The sequence below is a fragment of the Protopterus annectens genome, chromosome 3.part1 (genome assembly GCF_019279795.1).
Source record: "Protopterus annectens isolate FY-2018-M chromosome 3.part1, PAN1.0, whole genome shotgun sequence".
In the NCBI taxonomy this organism is placed as follows: Eukaryota; Metazoa; Chordata; order Ceratodontiformes; family Protopteridae; genus Protopterus; species Protopterus annectens.
The window spans coordinates 460,883,071-460,910,965 of NC_056732.1; positions in this window are offsets into that span (position 1 = coordinate 460,883,071).

Consider the following 27,895-nt stretch of genomic DNA (forward strand, 5'->3'; position numbering starts at 1 on the left):
GCCTCCTCCCTGATCAGTACTCTCAGCTCCCACATTCACCTGTCTTGACACTCAGCATTAACCCACAATCCCACCTCTACATACCACTTGCTGACACTTGTCACTGTGGCCCTCCCTACCTGTGCATATGATGACACCTGTACACTTCCTTCTGTATTCTGTTGCCCGGGGAATCTGTATCTGATTTGCAGTGTGGCCAGCCAGTGCCTGGTTAGAGTACAGCATGAATCAGTTTTTACTGTTATCTGTTATGCTTATTCTGGACCTTGGTTATGAACCAGATGCTACATCTTAACCAGTGCCACAGCATCTCGTGCCTATCTCCACCTTGCATGGTCCTCCCTTGCAACCAGCTCTTCTACAAGATCCTCTTCAGGCATCTCATCCACTGCTTAGTACTGAATTTCATCCTCCTGAATGGCTCTCCTCTGCTGTATATGTTTGCATGGCAACATGTGTAATACTGCACATACTGCAAAGATTTTGCGGCATCTTCCACAATCATACTACAGTGTACCACAAAGACAGCTAAGCAGTGAAAGTTGGCCTTTAGCAACCCAAACACATGCTTGAGAATAATTTGGGGCAGTCAAAGACAGTGTTGTATGTGTCCTCTCATAACTGTTGTTTCTAATTGGTGCCATTTTCCATGGTCCCAGGGCATATCCAGCACTGCCAATAAGGTGGCTCTGTGGAAAATCACCCAGACTAACTGCTGATGTAAGTTGCATATGTGCCACATGTAGGAGTCATAGGAACTGCCTGGCTGGCTTTCTGACACATTATATATTGCACACTGTGGATTACAGACCACTTGGTATCTGATGGAGTTGACCTTCCTAATGATTGATATACCATTATTCCTGCTCCCCAGATGGAGCCTTTATTGCAGTAAAGGTCAAGTTAATGGTTCCCACTACCTCAGGGGGAATGTGCTATGCCATAAAATGACACGTTGTTGCTTCCTTCCACTGTCATCTATGGGAACCACATATGCTCTTTGATATACTTTAGCATAGCATAGAGGAAGTGGTGGCATGTCTGTGAGGGTGGTGTCTGGAATACTCCCACAGTGCCCAGTGCTGGTCACTGGAGAGTCACTGTAACTAAAATTCTCAGAGCCACATGCACTCTGGTGTCCAAAGGAATGGATACTCCACGCAATCTATGAGAATGCATATGAGAGCAACATATCTTGACCAGCTCCTGCATGGTGACTCTGTCCACACAGTAGCAGTCCACTACTACTGCATCATGGAGGGCATGCCATCTTAGGTGCAGATGGATGACTTAGTGGCTCTGAGGTTAATGATGCACATGTCTGTGACAAACAGCAGCAAGAACAGCCTCTTGCATATACATTTTACTGATGTGGTGTCTACTCTGCATTGTTTTCCCAGTCTCTTTCCTGTAATTCTTGGATTTCACTATGGCCAGCAGATCTGCTAGTAGCAAGTTATTATGAGAAATATATATGTTTCTGAATCATATCACCATATTATTTATTTCATTTGCATATACCATTATTTTTTGCTTATTTTTATGCATTATACTAGCATTTGCATAATATTCGTGCCACAGTATTTTCTTGACTGTTGTGACTGTGCTCAGTACGTGCCCAAATTGTCTTACCTGCAACATGGCTATTCTTCACACAAGTTTAGCTAACATGATGAAAAATGTTTCTGAATCCTAGTGCAAATGTGTCATGTTTTACACTTTCAAAATATGGGTAACTTTATGAAAGTAGATGTAGTAAAAGTTTTATTCAAATGTCATATTGTGTTTAAATGTTATTTTTTATAGAATGACTGGATTTTCATTTGCTTATATAGGGATTTTTATTTGTTTTTTTGTTTTTTTTATTATTGCATAGGCCTGTCTTTGCATTAACTATTTTGTTTTGCTTATGAAGGTAAAAATTATTTGATCCAGAAACCTGCACGGTCTGTATTTGTGGGAGAGAGGTAATTCATTTTGGAAGATAGTGCAAAATTAAAAAAAAAATCATAGCTATGCCCCTGACTAAGAGCTGATAACAAATAACCTCACACTGGTGGGGAAAAGAATTTACAGAGTGTTGTAAATGTAATTCAGAACATTTAGAGCGCAGAATGGCAAAGATGTCAGAACTAGCATTGGTGTAACAGAAGTTGTGGATATCATGAAAGATGCCAGAGAAAATTGACCCAATTACTCAAGAAAATGCAAATGCATAGCATGAAAAGCAATAGATGGCATCTATTAATTTCATTAAATTTGTTGTTTCAAAACAAATGATAAAGGACTATGCATGCTACAAAAGGATTGTAGGAAAGCTGATACTGCTCAGTATACTTTAGTGAGAAATCTGAAAAACTGTGCCTGTTTTTAATTACTTAGAGGAAAAACAAATATTTATTCTATTAAAACACAATTAAAATAAATGTGTGTGTGTGGGTGTGTGTGTGTGTGTGTGTGTGCACATGTAAAGTTCTAGAATATATAAATGACTGACAGTAACAGCATTTAAATCTGTTAAACATGCTGTTCCTCAGAATCTATAGGAGAAAACTACATTTTCAAACACATATTTTTTCTTTTATGTTGGTTTGTTTATTTTGTCCAGCTGAATCCTGTTATTGAAGATGGTGCTAGTGCCAGACCTTGGGAGGCCCACAAGACACTTTAAAAGCCCTGTGGAATATCCTCATTTTTATTTCTTTGTATGGTATGCTTTTCTATTTGGGAATTTCCCCCTGAAAATACGTGATTTTATTTTTTAGCAGAGAAGTTAAGATATAACATTTGAAAATAGTTATAATGAAATATTTTAGTGCACCTTTTTTTGGACAGCATCTATCAAAATATTTTGCAAAATGTCACAACTATATAAACTTTCAATGCTGTATTAATGTATCTATCTTCAAAAACAGAAAAAGAAGTTTGTTTTTTAAGAATGCTACAAAATTAAGATTTTATGAAAATATTTCTGTAGTGTTGACACCTTGTTATTTTTCATCATAGCCATCATATATTTTCATTCCACTACAGTAGTTCTCAACTACCAGCTTTTTAAGTCAAAGTCAAAGTAAATGTTATTGTCATTTAGAACTACACTTGTAGCCTAAACAAAATTTCGTGCAACAGCTCAATTCATGAGATTTCAAAGGAAAGTGAAACAACACATACAATTAGAGGAAAAAACATAACTAACAAATACAATACTACTCCCTATACACAAGAAAGAGCAGAGACATTTACCAACACTCATATACGAAAAGAATACCCTCACCTGAGTTAACTACCCTATTTAATGTAATATTAAACACATTACAGACTGAAATGCCTAAGTTATTTGTCTAATACTGCACTTGAGTGAGTTAAATAATACTGACTATGGATATAATAAATATTGCACTTACATGGAATATATGTAAGTATACAGTGGATATTAAAAGTTTACACACCCCTGTTAAAATGCCAGATTTTTGTGATATAAAAAAATGAGACCACAATATATCATACTTTTCTCACCTTTAATGTGACTTATAACCTGTACAATTCAATAGAAAAACAAATAGGTTAGGGGAAAAATATAAAAAAAAAAAAAAAAAAAAAGTACAATACACTGATTGCATAAGTGTGCATACCCTTAAACTAATACTTTATTGTGTGTGCACACCCTTAAATTAATACTTTGCTGAAGCACCTTTTAATTTAATTACAGCATTTAGTCGTCTTGGGTAGGAGTCTATTAGTATCATCATGGCACATCTTGACTTGACAATATTTGCCCACTCTTCCTTGCAAAAGTGCTCCAAATCTGTCAGATTGCAAGGGCATCTCTTGTGCACAGCCCTCTTCAGGTCACACCACAGATTTTATATTGGATTTAGGTCTGGACTCTGCCTGGGCCATTCCAAAACTTTAATTTTCTTCTGATGAAGCCATTCTTTTGTTGATTTGGATGTATGCTTGGGGGTCATTGTCGTCTTGAAAGGTGAAATTCCTCTTCATGTTCAGCTTTCTAGCAGACGCCAAAAGTGGATTTGGGCCAAAAGTGACTGGTATTTGGAACTGTTCAATTTTCCTCCACCTTGATTAAAGCCCCAGTTCCAGCTGAAGAAAAGCAACCCCAAAGCATGATACTGCCACCACCACCTTTCACAATGGGGATGGTTTTCTTTTGGTGATGCAAAGTGTTGTTTTTGCGCCAAATGTACCTTTTGGAATTGTGGCCAAAAAGTTCAACCTTAGTCTCATCAGGCCATAACACATTTTCCCACATGCTTTTGGGAGACTTGCTGTATTGCTTTGCAAATTTTATCTGGGCTTGGATGTTTTTCTGTGTAAGATAAGGCTTCCGTCTTGCAACCCTACTCCATAATCCAGACATATGGAGAATATGGGAGATTGTTGTTACATGTAGTACACAACCAGTACTTGCCAGAAATTCCTGCAGCTCCTTCAGTGTTGCTCTAGGTCTCTTGGGAGCCTCCCTGTCCTGTTTTCATTTTGTCTTTTCATCAATTTTGGAGGGACGTCCAGTTCTTTGCAATGTCACTGTTGTCCCATATTTTTCCACTTTTTGATGACTGTCTTCACTGTGTTCCATGGTATATCCAATACTGTGGAAATGTTTTTTGTACCCTTCTCCTGACTGATATCTTTCAACAATGAGATCCCTTTGATGCTTTGTAAGCTCTCTGTGAACCATGGCTTTTGCTGTAGAAGGCAACTGAGTAAATGTCAGGAAAATCCTACAAGGACAGCTGAACTTTATTTGGGATTATTTAGAGTCTTTTTAATTGATGGCAGGTGTGTACCCAAGAAGACTGAATGTTGTAATTAAATCAAAAGGTGCTTCAACAAAGTATTAGTTTAAGGTTGTGCACATACAACAAAGTATTAGTTTAAGGGTGTGCACACTTATGCAACCAGCATATTGTACATTTTTTATTTTTTATATTGTTTCCCCCTAACAGATTAGTTTGTTTTTCAATTGAATTGTACAGGTTATAGGTCACATTAAAGGTGGGAAAAAGTTTTGAAATTAATTATTGTGGTCTCATTTTTTTATATCACAAAAACCCAACATTTTAACAGGGGTGTGTAAACTTTTTCTATCCACTGTGTATTGCACAAATAAATAAAAATTGACTTATTATATGTCCAGACCCCTGGGACTAGTGCCGAGTTCAGAAGTCTAATCACTGTAGAATAGAAACTGTTACCAAATCTTGTAGTCCTGCAGCAGAGACTGCGATATCTCCTGCCCGATTCCAGATGCTTAAACAGTCCATGCGCAGGATGCATGTTATCCTGTATTATTTTGGTGGCCTTTCAGATTACCAGCTTTTTAATATGACAGAGGGGTTGTTATGTGGATTTATTCCTTCTGTAAGAATATGTATTCTTCATCTAATCTTTTATGTAGTAATAGCAAAATCAGTTGGCATTTGCTGATAAGAGCATTCACTTAGCTTTCAAACCTGTAAGGCATAACTACTGTAACAAACTACTTCTGTAACATAAGTTTTATGGTCTTTGTTCACCAAAGACTATGATCTGAACTGTCAGTTTAGTTCAGACAATGAAGGCTATAAAATGTTAACAATATTTAGTATGCGATCCTTGCTCTACCTCTTTTTTTCACTTAGAAACTTAATTTATTTATTTATTTAACATTAAGATTAAGTAAATCACTTGAAAAGTCTCTGATTCTAAGCATGCATGGTTAATAATCAAATAAAAGTTAAAGACAGTAAGATGAGAAACACAAATACTATAAGGGGCTTGTGGTTACATGTAAGTCTCTATGTCCATGAGTGTGTGCCGGGGTATATGTAGTTCTATGTGCAAGCACGCGCGTGTTGTGTGTGTGTGTGTGTGTGTGTGTGTGTGTGTGTGTGTGTGTGTGTGTGTATGTGTGTGTGTGATTACACTCGCATGTGCACACAGGGCCAGTGCTAGCATTTTGGGGGCCCCCAGCAAATGTCAAGTTGGGGGCCCCCTGGACACTTCCAGTCTAAGTATCACCCTGTTACTGCCACCCCTCATCCATCCTTTTAGCTCTTGCTGCAAACTTTTAGGAGTAGTATACACAGGCAGATCTGTAGCTACAATGCCTATATACAGTGGCATATTGGCTCATCTCACAAAGTGACATTCACAGTTACTGGCATTTAGATGTAACAATGATACATTACAACAACGCTATGTACTGTGCCAGACTTATGTGAAATGGGATCCTAGACACTGCCTACTGTTTCAGCCCCTCCAAAAAAGACACACACATTCTGTATGCTCCCCTCTGTTTCTCCCCATCCTGGGTTTCCCACACCATGCAAGTTATATTTTTATTCTGTTTCTCACATTTTACCTTTCTATTCAGCTTTTTCAAGAAGCCATAACTTTATATATGCTCGGAGGTGCTTTTTAAGTTTTTTTGTTTTCATTTTACTCAACTTTTTCATCCAATAATGGCCTGAACGGAAATTATGATTAAAGAAAGAAATTCATTGGTGCAGTTCAGCTTTAGTTTTCCCTTGCATCCTTTCAACACACCTTTACTGACCAAGACAGCACATTAATAACCATTTAGGTAATAACTCGAGTTGGGACCCCGAGAATCCATAAGGGTGATAGGTGCTCTAGAGTGTATTTTAGAGCATTTCCAAACCTTTTAATCCAACAGTGGCCTAAATAAAAATTGTGTAAGAAAAATAATTTGTCTTATTTTTTTCTTTCAATGAAGACATAAGCTGTGCCCAAGGCTTAATATTCAAAGCTGACAAAATAGTAGCTCATAATAAACTAACAAGCCAATTGTTATGAGGATATACAGATACTATATGGGAATACTGCCTGCCTCCTTAATCCCCCCTAAAAATAGTCACTGCCTGTGCATCTTTCTGGTATTAGATTGGAATGAAAGCAGCGACTCAAATGGTCGCAGTCACCTGCTCACATACATACATATATATATATATATATATATATATATATATATATATATATAGCATGCCTCCCGAGTCCTCACCCCAACGCTCAAAGGCAACTACCTGTATATAAGCCTGATGTCTGACTGTGAGAAAAGTGCAAAAAAAAAATTGCAGTAATGTATTCTACTCTGTTGCTCCTAGACAGAGTAGAATATATTACTGCAAACACTGCCCCAACAGGAGCTAAAGTAGCTTTCTTTGTACTTCTCTGAGTTCTGTGAGAAATGTAAAGGAAACAATGATCACACACGCATCTGAGCAGGGCTGGTTTTAGAATGAGTGCAGTTGACAGCAGAGACCATTATCAGTTTTATCATAACAGGGTCATATCATAACTCTGTTCAGGTTAAAGGCATAATCAGAAAATTAAGGCATTTTTTCTCCTCATTTTTCCCCAACCAGAAACAGCTTTTGTAGGGCCCCTATGCAGTCAAGGATGAAGAAGGGAGCCCCTGTCTATCCATTTATACAGTCTGGGAAGTGGGGGTTACCAGATTCCTAGGAGATCTAAGTGTTTGAATGTCCTGTGATATATGTTGTGCCTGACTTTTGAAATATAATTATTTGTAAGCTGCAGTTTTTACTGATGTGTTTTACCCATGTGTGTGTCCTGGCATTATTGGATGTGTGCACTGATACATATCAGTGATATTTTTCACACACACGCACACACACACATACACACACACACACACACACACACACACACACACACACACACACACACACACACACACACACACCCATGCATAAGTCACAGCAATACTAGATTTATACTTATTTCAGAAAATAATGTATTGTGCAACACTGGTATCGCCATCCCAGATCAATGACTGCTATTTAGCAGTTGTCAAACAGCAGAGGTAAGTCACTTTTATTTACCTCATTGAGGAGTAAATGAATACCTGTCACAGTCCCTGATTTCACAGATATTCCCTGATTTTGCCTTATAATTTTGCTCTGTCCTTCATAAAACATTTTATTTGCTGGTATGTAACTCATTCCAAATTACAGACAGTCAATAAATCCAGACATCATAGCTGTATACTTCTTATTGTCCAAAAAATGTTTGCTGATGAAAAATGTGTTATTCTAGTAACTTTTTAAGTGAATTAGAGTGATGTTTAAAATGTGTTCCTCATTTTGAGCCTTCATTCTGTTATTATTTTGGCACTGAAAAGAATTTTTCAGTAAAGATGTTGAGAGTCATAGTATTGGATGTTTTGCCAGTATTTATTAAACTCCCTGAAAGAGAAACCACCCCTGAAGATCAGAAAAATTAGCTCTTCTTAAAATCCATGGTGTGCCCTGAGATCAGTCACTCTGAGCTGCTGGTCTCTGTAGTGCTTACCTTGCTCATGTTCATTATCAGCTTTATCCTAAACAAGTCATATCACAGTCCTGTTCAGGTAAAGAATGTAATCAACAACAGCCAACAGCAGCTTTTGTGGGGCCCTTACACAGTCAGGGGATGATTAAGTGGCTTCTGAAGCCACTGGTACTGCAGGTACCTAAAGCTGACTATGTTGTTAGTTTTAGTGGAGAAGATGTCCACCAGCACGGTTTAACTAAACCAGGGGCATTATATCAGTGGTAAAATATTTAATGGAATTATGAAGCCTGTCACTTGACAAACCACTGTTACTATAACTAAATATCTTTGAATTTTGAAGGAGATATAAATAAGAGTTATTATTACCTTGTTCTATGAACGGTCTGATAGTTTGTAATATTTTTCAGCCTTATTTCTATGTAAATACCACTGTTATATCTGCTTGTTGATGCATGTTTTACTGGTGCTTTTCTCCCTGGGCCTCCGCTGAAAATGGATATGTTGTCCAGTCGGGCTTTCCCAGTCAACAAATGTAAAATAAAATAAATAAAATAAATTACCTACCTGGTTTATTAAGCATATAAGAGTGCTGCACTAGCTTTTGTTGGTTTAACAGACATTACAAAATATAAAGATTAGATAACTTGCTGTGGTTGGGGGCCCCCAGCGACTGCAGGGTTCGCTGGTGCCTAAAATCGGCTATGCGACAGTGCACACATGCATCTGTATGCGCATACCATGTGACTGCACACATTAAAATCTGAAGTAATGAAAATGGATGCAAAAGTTGCATGCAGTTGTCTGTTCAAATTAAGACAATAAAGAGTGCTTAATTTAGACTTCATTGTCCAAAATGTTATTTTATTTTGGTTTATTTTACTTGAACATCAAAGACAACCACAATATTAGAGTAATGAAAGCTGACAAAAGGGGAGGGATAGTTCTTTATGATAACATTTAATATACAAGGAAAATTTATGATATATTATACTACTCTGGGAATTATATTACGATTTCTTTGAATGAGCTAAATATAGCTTATTTTAGGATAGATTCCTATATTGAGGAATATTACATAGAGGAAAGAATAGCAAAAGAGATATGATTTCTTAAAAGTCAAGTCTCCTAAACTTGCTACCCTTATAGGAATACCTAAGGTGCATAAAGATGCAGTAGATCCCCCTATGCGACTGACTGTCTCAGGTAGCAAGTCTAAGACTTTCCCATTGGGTAAATATATAGACACTAAATTAAAATTTTTGTATGAAAAAATTTAACATATGGTAAAGGATTCATGGATTTTATTGGAAAATTATCCAATAAAAAAGAATTATGACAATATTTATTTTCTTACAATTGATGTAATTGAATTATTTTCTTGTATACCCAAAAAAAATGGTTAGAAGCATTCACCAGTAGCATAAGGAAACATGCTAACATGCCATGGGACGAAATTTGTTTAATAGAAGAAATGATGGCCATTGTATTAGACAATAATTTTATATTTTTTGAAGGCGAATATTTCAAGCAAATTAGAGGTGTTGCGATGGGAGCAGCATGTGCTCCCATCTATGCTAATCTGGTGATGCTTCATTGGGAAGAAACAGTTTTATTTAACAGTGAACATGTTCAATACATTTCTTATTACTCCCACTTTTTGGATGATATTTATATTTTATGGGAGGCAGATGAAAACAGATTAGAATTATTTTTAAATTTTTTAAATAGCAGCAGTGAATATTTAAAATTCACACATTCGGTTAACAAAACAGGAGTACCCCACTTGGACACCTATATAACATACCAAGGTCACAAATTAAATTCTACTATACACAGAAAAAAAACTTTTTCTAATAATTATTTAGAATACACTAGCTGCCATCCTGATAAGTTAAAGAAAAATATTTTTAAAGGACAATGTGTAAGGGCAGCACACATGACATCTGGAGATGAGTATTTAAAAGTTGAATTGGAATTTATAAAGGAGTTATTTACACAAAGAGGTTACCCTGTTAGTATGTTGGAAGACACGATTCAATACATCATGCAATTCAGAAATACTAGATACAGACCTTTATTAGGTAGTAAGTATTTAGTTGAAAAACAAGAGGGAAATGCACTTCCAATCAATGATAATAATATTAATATAGAAAGATTTAATAGAGCATGTATTATACAGTTTAATATGGATACAGATTATATCAAAAAAATTATAAATAATTTTTGGTATATTTTAATTGATGACACTCATCTTTCCAAAATTGAGTGTAGTAGACCCAATTTTATTTATAAAATGGGGAAAAATATCAAACAGATAGTGGAATACAAAAATAATAACAAAAATGGAGAAAAGACGACCACTAATGGGACTAAAAAATGTGGGTCTTGTAATCAATGTAAATATATCTCAGAAGAGAGATATATACAGTTAGATAATGCACACAAAAAAGAATAACAAGTAAGACAGGAAATTGTAATAGCAAAATGGTTGTTTATCTGGGTAAATGTCAAAAATGTCCAGGTTTTTATATAGGAAAAAAAGAGAGAAATTTTAGAAAAAGGATTTACGACCATTTGTACTGTATAAGAACTAAAGACAAAAATAATGCTCTTTACAGGCACATTGATAGGGAAGGTGCAGATCATGAATTTAAATTCAACATTTTGGAAGTGATAAAGGTAGATCCTAAGGGAGGTGATTGTAAAAGTATATTAAAATATAAGGAAGCGAAGTGGCAAATTTTATTAGATGCCACAACACCCCCTGGATTAAACGAATATATATCTGTAAAACCATTCTTGGAACTATTATAGATAACTTCCAACTATGTTTAATTTAGCTCACTGTTGTCACTTGACAAAATATCATGTAGTACTTTTATATAAGTCATTTACAATAGGAAATAGATTCTTTATTTATATTGTATATTTATGTATTTTATGTGAAATAGGTTGTGTAATAGGGTTAATATCGCTTTAAAATTTCAAATCTTAATTTGGCACCTAAAAAGGCTTAAAACAGCTGATATGTCAACAGAAAACTAGTTCTGAAGAAGCCCGGATATACTGGGTGAAAGCACTTAACTAGTATTCAGTTTATGTTTCCTTTTTTTTCAGTACTTGGTGTCATTTCGATTATTACCTTGTTTTTTTAATATTTACAATAGTAAAGGTGTGATTGGATTACCAGTCGAACAGTCACTGTGTTCTTTCCGCTCTTAGGTAGAGGCACTTATTGGCGTCCTCGCAGTACTAGTTTATTAAGTCGTTGGCTTATTGCATTCAGTTGTTGTTCAAATTAAGACAATAAAGAGTGCTTAATTTAGACTTCATTGTCCAAAATGTTATTTTATTTTGGTTTATTTTACTTAGGTTTATTTTCTGTGGTAGCACACTGATCACAACAGATCATTTGCAGGCACAGTCCAGGTGAAGAAATTCACACAAAAATAAAACATAGTTGATTCACAAACACAGTGTAAATATAGAAGGTAGTCCAGCAGACAACTGAAGTAATGAGCAACTAATATTAACAGAGAAGAAAACAAATGTGGATTAACTTTAGTAGTAAATAAGTAAGATAAGCAGATATAAACAGAGGGAGGAAGTTGTAGTGATGTAGCTGACAGAAGAGTTAGATGATGTGTCCGGTGGAAAATCACTTATTGTCAGATTTTTTTTATGGAGGTGTCTTCTGAGCTGTTCTCTGAAAATGTGGAAAGAGAAGACTTCTTTTAGGTAAAGAGGGAAGGATTGCCAGAGTTTGTGTTCAAGAATGGCAAAAGACTGGTTGGTTCAATATAGTTTGGCTTGGGGGTCTGGAGTGATGGAGTCAATTGGGAGAAGTTACAGAGGGTGCAGGGGTGGTTTTATTATGGCCTGTGGCAGCAACAAGCCAGAAAATACCTGGATGAAGTAATTTGAAAAGATGACACCCTAACAGTAGCTTAACTTTGTAGATGACTGGGAGTCATTTGACTTTGGAAGTGGTGATGCAGTTGAGTTCCTGGTGGTGGTGGTGGTGGTGGTGGGGGGGGTTGGAAATGAATTTGCAGATATTGTTTTGAATGGACTGTAGAGTCAATGAGTTTTTAGAGGCTATGACTATAATGGGGAATCCATGTTTGAAATGAGCTATAAAGACTCCTTTGCCTACCAGAATAAAAAGTTTTTAATTCCCTTGTGTTTTCAATGTGGTTGCATCTAAAATATGTAATCCAATATTACTGGTATCTGGAATCACGCAAATTTGTAAAAACATTATACACACGTAAGGTAGAGGTATTTTTTTAAGTTATTTTGTGATCTTGGGATATATCAGAACCACGGTATAATGGTAGTGGATTTAAGAGGAATTCTTGGTTATGCCCCCAGTGAAATAAATATATGAACAAAAAATGTGTAGCTGTATGACAGATGCAGGTGCAATGTTGCTACATCTGATTTGTTTCATTATAATTGATCTTTGTGCAAAGAATGATCTATTGCTTATTTTACTGGTCAACATGTACTTATGTTAGCAGATGAGTATCTTAAACATGGATTGTTCTAACAATGTTGCAATAGAGTCCCAAAAATTAAAAGGTCCTGTGCACTTTTTACTTGATAGTATTTTTCATCAAAGAGAAACATATCGCCATAAACGTTGTGACAAACATTGACATTGAACATTGGTACTGCAGGTAACTGCAGGAAATATATATTCTATGAGAATGAAAGGTACGATGTAGCCAGGAAATAAATAGTTTGATATATATTTCACTTTAATTCAGACTGGATTGCATGTGTTTTTTTTGTTTTTTTTGTTATAAGCAACCTGGAAATTCTTCTGGAATTAACCAACATTATTTCCACAACTGGCAAACAGAACAAGATGCACTCAAAGGAAACTAGTATCACTATAAAATGAAATGCACCTGAGAAAATATACAGAATATTTAAAAAGACATTTTAACGCTATATAAATCTAAATCATACCCAAAAGAAAATAGAAACAAATACTTAGAAATGTATTTTATTTACCAACATTTTATTACATTTCAACCAAAATAGCATCAATAATGCAGCTGTCAGTAACATCATTATGTAAACTGGATAGGTAAACGTCATACAAAGAATAATCTTATAAGCAAACTACCTATTATAATAGCAGAAATACTTTCAAATACCTCTATAATAAAAACAATAGCAAGGAGTGAGAAAACGTGTTCTGTATTCAGAAGGATGCAGATTTCAAAACTGTGAGAAATGCAATTTGTAGACATATTTATCCACAGCAAGGAAAGTCTTCATTTTTGGCTAATTTATGTATCGCCAAATTGTATGGTGTTACTGCTAATGCTAATCGACCCTTTCTTGTGGTACTCACAACTGGTGGTCCACTACAGCACTGACACAGGCATCCTGCTTATTTTCACTCTCTTTCTATCTCCCACACACACATGCACCTATTAACCCCCCCCCCCCATATACACACATACACACACACACGGACACACTTCCATACCTTTCAAATGTCCCTGATTTTACAAAACGTACCTGATTTATGCCGTTTATATTTGCCTTGTCCTTTATAAATTATGGACGATTACAGTCAGTCAATTTTGCCAGACACTAGTTCCACGTTTCTTATTTTTCAGAAATGCTTTGTGTTGCAAAACCTTGCTCAATTAGCTTTTTAAGTGACTTAGAATAATATTTAAAGAATGCCTTTCATATCAAGTTCACCCCCATATAACAGGCTTAGCTTGTCAGTCGAGCAGAGTTAAGAGGTATGGAAGCCATCCCCCCACACACACATCCTCTCACATTTACACATCTATATGGACAGACACATAGACAAACACACACATACACACACACACACACACACACACACACACACACACACACACACACACACACACACACACACACACACACACACTCAGCTGAGACTATTCATACCCCTACAGACAGTTTGCATTCACACTGCCACTGCCACACACATATAGGGTCAAAGGTTCATAGGTAGGCACTAGGCTATTGGCCCTAGGGCCTATATAAGCCTAGCCAAAAAGGTACCCTGGCTTTTGCCACCCAAGAAAATTATTTTCCTGTATCCCTGTTGAGCAGAGCCAGAGATGTGATCCCCAGGATGAATTTCCTATCTCCCAACCAATCATCAAGATTTTTCTTGAAGAGTGCTAATGAGGAGCTTTGTTTGATATAGATAGGTAGTTTGTTCCGGAGTATGGGAAGTCTCTGGGACAGGAATATATCCCTCCAGCATGTTCTGTTTATTGTTATGACAAGGTTTGGGTCCCTAGAGCATGTAGCTTAGAGGGATTGGGATTTCTTTAAGTGGAGCATGTCCAACAGCTCTGGGTTTGACATAGATTTGTATGTTAGGCAGAGATTGCCTCTGAGTAGGCGATATGCGACGGAGTAAAGTGGAGTTTTTTGAGACGGTCTGCGTAGGGCATCTGTTTGTTTGTTTATACATATCAATACTCCTCCTAGCACCACTACCTCTCTGCAGACACTTACCTGACCTTACTTTTTACTTGGTCTTCTCCATTGACTACAATGGGGAATGTAGCACTTGGCTGGCCCCATCAATTTACACATCTGTATCACTGACCTGCATAAATGTCTTAATGCAGGCATTTCTTTGGAGCAACACATGGCTAATCAGCACAGGCCACTCCCCTGTAATATCTCATTAGTATCCAGAGTAGATATGAGATAGTCAACAGTTGATTCTACAGATCACGTAGAATCACTGAGCTAGGCCTGGCTATGAAATGGAAAGGGCTACTGCTGGTTGAAAATCAGCTGTGTCAGGGCTTACCACTGATGGTAGCCCTCTCCGAATCCCAGCCAGTACTTCATCTATGTTCCTTTTTTATCCTAAAGAGAATGCAAATAGATTTTCTTCCAAACATTGTTATTTTTATCTAAACATCATGGAAAATATATGAAAATATTAATAGTTTGAAGCAAATAACAAGAAAATAAGGCAACCATTCCTTCTAATTTATTATATCACACTTAGTCCAATTTTAGTCACATCAAATATTGTCAGAAAATAGATTTACTGAACCACAATGACATTGTAATTTGAAATTATTGTGGAAAGAATAAGTAACAGGGAATAAGGCAATGACAAAGGCTCGTTAATTATTTGTGCTTTTAATAATTTATATGAAAGTGTGTTCTGTACTTTTCCATTACCCATACATTTCCAAATAATGGGGGGATTCATAGACAAAAAGCAAAGTTTGCTGCATACCCTTCTACTAAAAACAGAATGTGCAGCTCACTAGTGACTCACAGACCCACCCAGTACTATAGAACAATGGCTGAAAATGTGCAGAAAAAGGTTTATGCAAATTACCATATTACATGCAAATGAAATAATGTAGTCAAATGAGCGCATAATAACATGCAAATGAGGATAAGGGAAAGTAGGAACATGAAAATAATACTAGGTAAGCAATCTCTGGGACCATAAAATGCTTTTCCATATACATCCTTAACCAGATACACTTTCTTTTCAGCCTTGTCAAGCACTTAATTGTGGTTTCCTGCAAAAGCAAGCAGGATTGTAGATATTTACCCTGGTATAGATTTGTGTCTACCCATCCAGTCATCAAGACTAGCCTTGGCAGTAACCAAAGTAGCAATTTGCTTGACCTGCAGCGTAACTTAATCCATAGACTGGGAATACCTTACATTAAGATCTTATGCCTCCAGTGAGTCTTTATTTATTTGTTAGTGTAAATTTAAGTGCTTAGTGCAGATTTTTGTATAGTCACTGGTTTTGTGAGAAAATAGGAAGTTAACTATAACTGGAACTTTTGTGGTTCAAAAAGGGAGAAAGAGGTAACCTCAGAGTAACCGGAAAAAAATATTAAGTATAAAGCTATTCATACTATGTATAAGGATAGTCATACTAAGTATAAGGATAGTCACACTATGTGTAAGGTTAGTCATACTATGTAAACTTCTCAAAAGCCAACTTCACACTTCTTAAGACAGAAGTGGCAAACTTCATGACACCCATGCAGACGGACAATAGAGGTATGACTGTCGAATCCTACACAGATGCACTTTATAAGCACTTACACGAGTGCATGGATCATGCTATACCTAATAGAACCAAAATGTTATCCTCCAAAAAAGGAAGCCAATCTGGTGGTCCTCGGCCATAAACAAACTCTACAACAGAAGAAAGAAACTGTTGCAAAAAAGAGTAAAATCACGTGACTGGAGGAACTCCCTGGTCAACCTCAGTAAGAAGCTGAGATCCCTCATAAAATCCTCCAAAGCTAGTTACGAAAACAAAATTGCCACTGACTCTAAAGACAACCACAAAGCCTTCTATAGCTATGTCAAGAATCTAAATGGGAACACTCAGATCTGCTCTGAGTTACGGCATAATGGCACTAAATATACAGAACCAACTGATATTGCCAACATCCTAGCAGATAGGTTCAGTGCTAACTTTACCCCCCTCTCACCCCTAGAGGGCCCATCTCTATACCAGAAGAATGCAAAGTTCCTATAATCACGGCTGCACAGGTAAAAAACACACTCTCCAAAGCCAAGAACACAGCATCCATGAGACCTGACAATATCCCAGGCTGCGTTGTACATGAACTACAGAATGAACTGGCACCCTACCTAAGTACCATGTTCAATTATAGCCTCACCTCAGGCTTTGTACCCACTGAATAGCGCACCATGACAGTTATTCCACTCCACAAAGGGGGAGTCACGACGGAACCCGGGAACTACTGCCCCATTAGCCTGACGAGCCTGGTCTGCAAGGCCATGGAACGTATCATCATGGAACTCATAAACAAAGACATTGGTAATCTCCAAACTCTGGACCCTACTCATTTTGGATTTGTAAAAGGCAGATTATGTCTCCTAAACCTGATTGACTTCTTTGAACCAGTCACCAGAGCCATAGATTAGGGTAAAATGGTTCACACAGCTTATCAAGATCTCACCAAGGCTTTCGACACCATCCCCCACTCTGGAATTAAAGATAAGCTCACTAAACTAGGTATAAATCCCTATGTCACAAGATGGGTTGCCAACTGGCTCATGGACAGAACCCACACTGTGAAAGTAGCGGATTCCAAATCCGACATCAGACCAGTGACAAGTGGAGTACCACAGGGTTCAGTCCTGGGTCCTCTCCTGTTTGGTATCTACTTCTCTGAAGTGCAGGCCAACACAGAAGGTCTTTGGCTAACAAAGTTTGGAGATGATTGCAAACTAGGAGCCATAATCAAAACCCCTAATGATATGGACAAACTACAAAAGGGCCTCACTGAGACAGATACATGGTGTCAAAGCCATGGCCTGAAGCTCAATGCCAAAAAGTGTATTGCCATCCCCTTTGGTAAAAACTCTGTACCCATGAACTACCACATAGCTGGTAGTCTACTTAATGCTAAAAATGTGATAAGAGACCTTGGGACACAGGTGGACAGTAGTCTCTCCTTTGATAATCACATCACCACAGTGGTCAGGAAATCCTTCTACGTGGCTCATCTCATCACAAAAGGATTCTCATCCAGAAAAAAAGAGGTCATTGTTTCCCTCTACTCATCACTCATTAGACCCATTATAGAGTACAACGCCCCTTTTGGTATGTACCTCACAAGACATCTACAACAACTGGAAAGACCACAGAAATACCTCACAAAGAGGATTACTGGCCTCAAACAGATGCCTTATGCAGACCGTCTCAAAAAACTACAGCTTTACTCCATCGCATATCGCCTACTCAGGGGCGATCTCTGCCTAACATACAAAGCTATGTCAAACCCAGAGCTGTTGGACATGCTTCACTTAAAGAAATCCCAATCCCACGTTCTAGGGACCTTAACCTTGTCACCACAATAAACAGAACATGCTGGAGGGATAGATTCCTGTCCCAGAGACTTCCCATACTCTGGAACAGACTACCTATCTATGTCAAACAGAGCTCCTCATTAGCACTCTTCAAGAAAAATCTTGATGATTGGATGGGAAATGGAAAATTCACCCTGGGGATCACTTCTGTGGCACTGCTCGACAGGGGCACAGGAAAATAATTTTCTTGGGTGGCGAAAGCCAGGGTACATTTTTTGGCTAGGCTTCTATGGGCCCTAGGGCCGATAGCTTAGTACCTACCTATGAACATATGAACCTATAAGGATAGTCATACTAAGTATAAGGATAGTCATACTAAGTGTAAGTTTAGTCATACTAAGTAAAAGGATATTCATACTAAGTGTACGGTTAGCCATACTAAGTATAAGGATAGTCATACTAAGTGTAAGGTTAGTCATACTAAGTATAAGGATAGTCATACTAAGTGCAAGGTTATCATACTAAGTATAAGGATATTCATACTAAGTGTAAGGTTAGTCATACTAAGTATAAGGATAGTCATACTAAGTGTAAGATTAGTTATACTAAGTATAAGGATAGTCATACTAAGTGTAAGGTTAGTCATACTAAGTATAAGGATATTCATACTAAGTGTAAGGTTAGTCATACTAAGTATAAGAATAGTCATTCTAAGTATAAGGCTAGTCATACTAAGTATAAGGACAATCATACTAAGTGTAAGGATAGTCATATTAATCACTTGGGAAGCTGAAGGTTTTAAAGCCTTTAACTTTTTTGAAGTCTTTGGGCCCTTTCAACTAAATGATATTGCCTGGATTTGTACATACCAAACAGAGCATTATTTTTGATGATAGGTCTAATAAGGGTAGAGTACAATGGTGGCATGACTTCTTTGTATCTTAAAGATGCTCCATTGGAAGTTAAATGGGCCAGATATAAGGATTTCCTGATTATGGTGGAAAAATTATGATTAAATGAAATATAGTTATCCACATAAGTACCCAAGCCTCTTATGGCTGTACCTATCTGATGATGAGTGCCATTTATAACATATGAGGTTGGAGCAGCCTTTCTTACTGAACGCTTTTATGCTATGTATATATATATATATATATATATATATATATATATATATATATATAAATATATATTATATATATATATATATATATATATATACATATATATATATATATATATATATATATATATATATATATATATATGTATATATATATATATATATATATATATATATATATTTTTTTTTTTTTTTAATTTAGCTTGAGAATGTTTTCAATGCATTAGGTATGTTTATATTTCAGCTCTTGTTGGAGATGTTTAATATCAATTGGTGAGAGGATAACAATCCCTTCTTTGGATTCATCAGAAAACTTGGCCAATCACAGTTTTTGGACAGTCATTTTGATGTCTGCAAAATAAATATCAAACTGGAGAGGGCCCAGCACTGATCTCTGTGGTACACTACTAGATATAATTTTATGTTCAGAGAAATTACCAGCAACTTTAACAATTTAGGATTTGCTAGATAGCCAATTTTCAATCTAGCAAACAGTGTAGAGGCTTCCCTTTACTTTGTCAATTTTTTCATTGCTATTAGCATATAGGATAGTGCCAATAGCCTTGGTGAGGATGAGATAGGCAGTGTGCATGGGGTGACCACTGTTCACAGCTTCTCTAATCTTTTCAAAGAAACTTACTAGGTTCAGAAAACAGAACCTGCCCTTGAAAAACAAAAACAAACAACAGCAAAAAATGATAATAATTGGGCTCTAGATCAGATAAGGTGCCTATGTCTGCATAAATGAGTTAATCTATGAAACATTACATGACTTAGCAAATAAGGCTGGTGAGGGGCTGATGGGCCTATAATTACTTGGGTTTGTAGAGGAGCTACCCTTGTAAAGGGGAGTTACAATGGCTGTTCTCCATTCATTATCACTTCATAGTTATCAGGTGCAAAATGGGACAGGTGGTTGCACCTGAGAATAACGGTAAAAGGGGCACTAAAAACTGAATCATTGTAAGCAGATATGTTGGTATTTATTCATTTATTTATTTATTTATTGACATTTAATTTATGTGAAAGTCCGACTGTATAGGAGTACATTTTCAGTGGAGACCCAGGGAAAAAGCTCCAAAGTATTCCAAAACATTTTAAGAACAATAATTTTACAGTCTTTAAAAATAAAAAAAAAACAAACAGCTACAGCTTAAATGATTATACCAAATTAGACATGATGTGAAAGCATTGTTTAAAAATGCATACAAGTTATGTGATGATGATTTAATAGTTAGAGAAATTTTAGCCAGTTTATAGAGAAATTTAAAAGTAAGTTAGTGTAATACAATCAGGAATTGCAATATGAAGTGAGAGAAAATAGCCTTATTGTATATTTAGATGGAAAGCCGGGGAGAGAAGTTGACAGAAGTAGCACAAGTGGCAAGCTGTCAGATGTAAGCACTTGTGCAATAGAAAATGGTACTGATAGAAGATTACACTGGACATATGACAGAATGACATGCCTTGGACTGACTTTCCATGGAAGCTGACAGTATACTGGCATTGTTTGATCTGCACATTATACAGATTGAATGCGAAGGAATACATGGTCTTATTTTTACCTGTGGTAGTAATTTACCATATTAGCTACAGAGGCCTGACAGAGCCCATCAAGTGTACTACAAACAAGAACCACATCTAGGTCATCTGGTGCCCTGGACATTTATACAAACTGACACCCTATCAACTCAAAGTTGAGGAGAAAAACAAACCAACATAGTAGCTGTTGTGAGTTTTTGAACTGTAGCAAGTTGTTTGCTACAAATATAACAAGAAGCTCACCATTATCATACACTGAGCAATTCTACACATCAGCCATGACACAAATGCAGTATCAGCATTCATTTATGATGTTGAAATATCTTCAGAGCTTCGTAAAACAATGCTGAGTCTGTACTCCTGCACCATCAGCACACGACAATCATATCACCTAACAGCTTGCTCCTAGGGCAGCCCTCCCTTTGCTCCACCCTAGTTATGACTCTAATCATGGCTATCAGTCTGTATGATACTGAAGGCATATGCACATGAGCATACATGCTTTCCTAATACTAAAAGAGAGAGAAGCACCACCATGTACGGCTTCTATTATATTGCCCACCCCCCTGAATTACGAGGAGCCATAGACTGACCTCATATAGCAATAAAGGCTGCACTGTTTAATCATGGAGAGCATTTCATCGATAGGAAGAAATACTCTTCCATCAAATACCATGTAGTTTTCAGCAAACAGAGATGAATAACCCATGTATCTGCACAACAAAAGGGCCTCACTGAGACAGGTGCCTGGTGTCAAAGCCATGGCCTTAAGCTCAATGCCAAAAAGTGCATTGTCATCTCCTTTGGTTAAAACTCTGTACCCATGAGCTACCACATAGGTGGTAGTCTACTTAACACCGAAAGTGTAATAAGAGACCTTGGGAACACAGGTGGGCAGTAGTCTCTCCTTTGATAATCACATCACCACAGTAGTCAGAAAATCCTTCTACGTGGCACAGCTCATCACAAAAGGATTCTCATCCAGGAAAAAAGAGGTCATTGTTCCCCTCTACTCATCACTCATTAGACCCATTATAGAGTACAATGACTCTTTTGGTATGTACCTCACAAGACATCTACAACAACTGGAAAGGCCACAGAAATACCTCACAAAGAGGATTACTGGCCTCAAACAGATGCCCTACGCAGACCGTCTCAAAAAACTCCAGCTTTACTCCGTCGCATATCGCCTACTCAGAGGTGATCACTGTCTAACATCCGAAGCTATGTCAAACCCAGAGCTGTTGGACATGCTCCACTTAAAGAAATCCCAATCCCTCCATGCTACATGCTCTAGGGACCTAAACCTTGTCACCACAATAAACAGAATATGCTGGAGGGATAGGTTCCTGTCCCAGAAACTTCCCATACTCTGGAACAAACTACCTATCTATATCAAACAAAGCTCCTCATTAGCACTCTTCAAGAATAATCTTGATGATTGGATGGGAAATAGGAAATTCTCCACAGGGATCACCTCTGTGGCTCTGCTCGACAGAGGTACAGGAAAATAATTTTCTTGGGTGGCAAAAGCCATTGTACCTTTTTGGCTAGGCTTGTATAGGCCGTAGGGCCAATAGCCTAGTACCTACCTATGAACCTATGAACACCTTCTCAGTGCCCGTGATTCCCATATGTAGACTACATGTCATCTTTATAGTTGTTTTTTGCACACAGACAATCTGCAGCACCACATACTAGGTAAGTGCATGCACAGTAGTACACTTGCATGTCCACAGCCACATACATAACAGGTACAAAACATTAACTCCTACAATATTTTCACCCCATTCCTGATGTGTTACAGGTGATAAATTTTACAGCCGGAGTCCACAAAGCATGGCCAAATAGCATTATAACATTGCACCCATTCAAATTAAAATGTGTATATTTTGCCTGCTTTTCTCCCAGGTTTGTTGCCTAGCCACATTTAGAGGGGACTGCAGTATGCCCTAACTATGTAGTGACATATATTTGTAACATGCTGTATGGTGTGCATTATGATACACTGATATATTGTCATTAAACAGGCTAGCCATAATTATGAGGGCCATTCAACAATGCAGCAGCAGCAGGATCCACTGCAACCACCATGAAACCACCAACAGCAACATGAATGGCAGTGGACACTTAGCAGTGGATGCACCCCCCACTCCTCGCGATAGTGCTGTGTGCAATAATTATATGGTGGCACAGGTAAAACAATGATGTCTAATCTACATCTCTGGTCTCTAAAATGTGCATAGTGGCAGGAAAACATCAATCAGAACAAATTGGTTCCTGAAGTGTTATCCAATGGCTGTGCTGCACAGTGTGCATGGTCAAGTCATACAATGTAGACATCTCCACATACACCACATAGAATTGGGTAGATGATAAGGATCATGTTCATTATTTTTTGCTTTTGGACAGCTGCCTAGGGACATATAGACAATCATGAATAAAATCTAAAATAAATCAAGCAATGCTGATACTAAACAAGTGCTTAATAAAACAGAGCTTTCAGGTCAAACAAACCCTTCATCAGTGTATGGTTTGGGTATCAGTGTTGCTTGGTTTATTTTACATTTTATTCAGCATTGTCTTCATGAACTAAGCTTTGTTTTGCAACTGTTTGGCTTTTTTAGGGACATATAGACCCATGGCAGTTGAAGAAATATAGGTCTGTGGAGGTGGAGATGGTTATCATAGAGAGGAATAGTACCTGTGTCAAATATGATTTATTCAGTGGTTTGTGGGATGTTAGTATGGGAGCAGTCAGTGGGGTACCCTGAATGGGAAGCAGTAGGAGGGGCACTGTGGGACTGTGTAGCATTCTCTGGCTCCATGAATTGGTAGAATAGGATCTGTATAGTGGTCTAACATGAACTTGCCCTCAAGTTGACCTTCAGCATGGCCAAACCTGCTATTGGAGTGGGTGTGGTGGAATCACAATGATGGCAGGTATGAACTGTGAAACTTGAGATTGTTATCTAATGTGTCCAGCACAAATACACACATGATGGCAGTATAGGCTGACATGCATATGGATTTAACCATAACAACAATGTCTGCTGCTATGGAGTGCACAAGGCTAATCAATGCATTTTCTCAGGTTCTGGTGTTTCACAAAAGCCAAAGTCAGAGATGAACTCTGCTACACATAGATGGAAAGCTTATTCCATATTAAGAGAATTCACTGAGACACATGTAGGTTTGTGCAGCATGTTCTAGTTATCTCAAAGCAAAGTTCAGGTCCTTGGATCTAGTGTTTCTGGTGCTGCTTGTTTTGTGGATGTGCAAGAGATCTATTAGAGCTGGATCAGAGGACACCTTATATGCCAGGCATAGATCATCTCTCAGTAACCTGTAGGAGACTGAGTACAAAGATAGGGCCTTAACATGATCTGTGTAGGGTATTCATACCATGGATTCTCCTGGTGAGGAACTTTGAGGGCATTCCAACTGTTGCAGTTGTCTGGTTAGGTATAAGCCAAAGGGGACACTGTACTCAGTAATGGGTCTTATAAAGGCTGTGTAGAGTGTTACTGTAAGTTCCTCGGACTTGGATGTCATACCCTTGCTTAATTGTTGCATGACATAGAATAATTTTCCTACTATCTTTGCTACATGTTGGTCGAAGGCCAGATTACGGTCTTCATATGTTCCCAGATCCCTAACTATCAGGTCAACTCCGTGTGGGGTGTTTTATCAATAGAGTAATTAGCTTGGATGGTTGATTTCCAAGGGGAACTAAAATGCATCTCTTTGTGTTGTGTTTTAATCTGCGGCTTTGACACCATTCCTTAGTTTATGTTAGACCCTCTTGTAGGATGTTGATGTCATCAGAGGAATCCCAGTTTGCAGTCATCTATGAATTTGGTGAGTCAGAGGCCTTTGACATTAGCCCTGACTTCTGAGAAGTAGATGCCAAACAAGAGGGGGGCTCAACAAAGAGTGCTGGTAACCATTATCCTGCTGGAGGAGATCTCACTGTTTCTGTCTTCTTGGGTCCTATCTGTGAGCCAACCAGCAATTCAACAAGTTATGTAGGGATTTATGTTGCATTCTGAGAGTTTGTTAACAATACCTGAGTGGTGTATTGTATCAAATGCCTTAGCCAGGTTAAAGTAAGTATACACCATTTCCCCTCATCCATAGCTTTGTTGACCTTCTTAAAGAAGTCTGCCAGGTTGAGAAGGCAATACCTTCTCTTAACAAAGCCTATCTGTGATGGGTCCAGTGTCTGAAGGTTGCCAATGTTCTTGTTAATTATTTCCATGATAATTCATTTCATGGCTTTGCATATTAGACTTGTCAGATTGATGGGTTTGTAGTTTCTGGGGTCCATTGATGGTCCACCCTTATGAAAATGGATGACCATTTTGGCCCTCCATTCACCTGGCATGCAACCTGTTTTGAGGCTGTAGTTGAAAAGGGCCTGAAGTGGATCTGCTAGGTCAAGTTTTAATCTATTTAGGATGGAATCAGGATTTTTTGGGGGGCCCATTGAAGTATTATTTTTTACCTTAGCGAGTGCCATCAGGACCTGCTCCCTGTTGATAGTTGTAGAGGAATATACTAGAAGGGATTTCACAGGGGGTAGTGTGGAGAGTGTGTGTGTGGGGGGAGAAGTTAGAATTAAATTTAACACCCAGTAGATTCACTGTTTCACCCTGGTCAGTGAAGGTTGTGCCATCCACTACCTGTTCTGCATACTGCTGAATGTTACCTTTAAGGTTCCTGACTTAGCTGAAGAAGGCCTTGTGATTGTCCTTAGCCTGGGATTCTATCCTGGCCTGGTAATTGATCTTATAGTTCTTCATTAAACCTCTTAGCTTCTGCTTTAGTTGAAGCATAGAGCTCTTGTTGCTATGAGAGTTGCTCTTTCTGATGTTGGCCATGACTTTTTTCATTTGTTATATACCCTGTTAAAGCAAGGATTCCATCAGTGGGGTTTGTTTTTGGTGTTAGATCTGGGCTTATGTCTGGTAGTGTCAGCAGCCTCAATGAAACCACTTACATGTTTATACATTTTTTCTGTAAATAACTCTACATAGGTAGGTTGGGGTTTGGGGGAGCCATGGATTGAGACAAATTGTCACTTAATAGGATGTAGTCTGCTTTATAATAGTTCCTAACTATTACTATTTTAGTTGCATTTTCCAGGTTGATTTTTATTTTGTGTGAGACAGCTTTGTGGTGCAACCTCATCAATGAGGATATGACATGGTGGGTGGGGAGGATGATGTAACATTCTCCCTGTTGGTATTAGGTCCAATATGTTTGACCCTCTGATTGGAGAGTGCACTATCTGGTTCACAGTGTTTGTGCTGATAAAGTCAAGGAACCTTTGTGCATGTGAGTTAGTAGCAGTGTATGTTTTCCAATCCATAGAGGGGTAGTTAAAGTCTATCATGAATAGGGTATTTGGCTGGATGCTGAGCACCTCTAGTAGGTCCAGGTAAGAGTTGTTAGCTATGTGGGTCATGGAGGTTGACTTGTATCTGGCCAGGTAAGGATCCTTGTCTATGGACACTTGGACATGGATGAGCATCATCCTGTTTAACCAACCTAGAGTTGTATTTGCTGCTAACATAGATCGAGTCCCTAAAAATTCCTCTTGTTGGTGAAATTATTTCATTTTAAGCCTCCCTGTGTGTTTCCCAATTCAGATAGACCAGTCTACATTACTACTACGACTAGAATAGCAGTCCTAGTCTTCTTACTGCAAAAACACACTTTGGCCAAAAGTGAAAAGGTACCAACTAGCTATAACAATTAATTGCCACTTTAAGTACTCTTGTGTGTTTCTCAACTCTGACAGACCAGGCTACCTTTCTACTGCAACTAGAAATGCAGGGCCAGTCTTTTTAATCTAAAAACTCTTTAGTTATCCAAAAGTTAAAAGGTATTAGAAACAAATCAAACAACTAGCTACAACACGTAATTCTCACTTTAAGCCTCCCTGTGTGTTTTCTAACTTGGACAGACCAGGCTAGCTTTCTATGTCCATTAGAACTGCAGTCCCAGTCTTCTTAATGTAAAGATTACCTTTAGTAAGCCAAAAAATGAAAGGGTATCTGAAACAAATCAAATAACTATCTACAACAAGTAATTCTCACTTAAGCCTACCTGTGAGTATCCCAACTCCAACAATCCAGACTACTTTTCTACTGCCACTAGAATAGCAGTCTGAGTCCTTTTAATGTAAAAAAAAAAAACACTTTAGTTAGCCATAAGTGAAAAAGTACCAGAAAAACTCTTACAACTAGCCACACGTAATTACAAGGTCTTTCAAAGGCTGACAAGCCAGCAATGAAGAACACATGGACTTTAAGACAATTTTAAAGTTCACTAACATTCTAAGGGGTGGGCCTTCCTATTTCCTTCTGTCAGTAATCTATAAGATGAGCAGAGAGGATATGACTGGGAGGAGTTTTTAAGGCCAAATATACAGAATATAAGGCTAAATATACAGTAGGTGTTGGCAGCTCAAAAGCCTTCAAGTTAAAAAGCACAACCAGAAAAGGGTGGGTGGGAAACAAATTCAGACAAGAGCTAGTATAAATGCAAAAAAAAAGTGTCTCACTCAGAACACTTGGACCCAACATAGAGACCACTTGAAAGGCACTGTAGACAATAAAAATGCCTTACGCTAATAGTTTTAACTTCAGATAGAGAGCAAACACAGCAGACAAAACTGATTTAAATGGTTCGAAAAACTCAATATTTTAAATGTAATTTAAATGTACTTTCCTGAATGCAAAATGTAGTCTAAATGCTTTGTTTAAAAGCGTTCATGCTTCCTGGAGTCCCAAGACTAAGATGGCTTACTGTGTATTGTAAAATACAGGGGGGAGGGGACAGGACAGAGTTAATTACCACAAACTCTGGTTGCAACTCACACAACTGGCAAAAGCTGACTTTTTTTTTAAGATTCAAAAATGACTACAACACAGAATTAAATTAATGATGCTAATAACCCACTTAAGAGCTTAGAAAAATAACAATATATACTATTTGAAAAACCAGTAAAACTCAGAATTTGATGAGTAATTCTGATCCACTTAAGAGCTC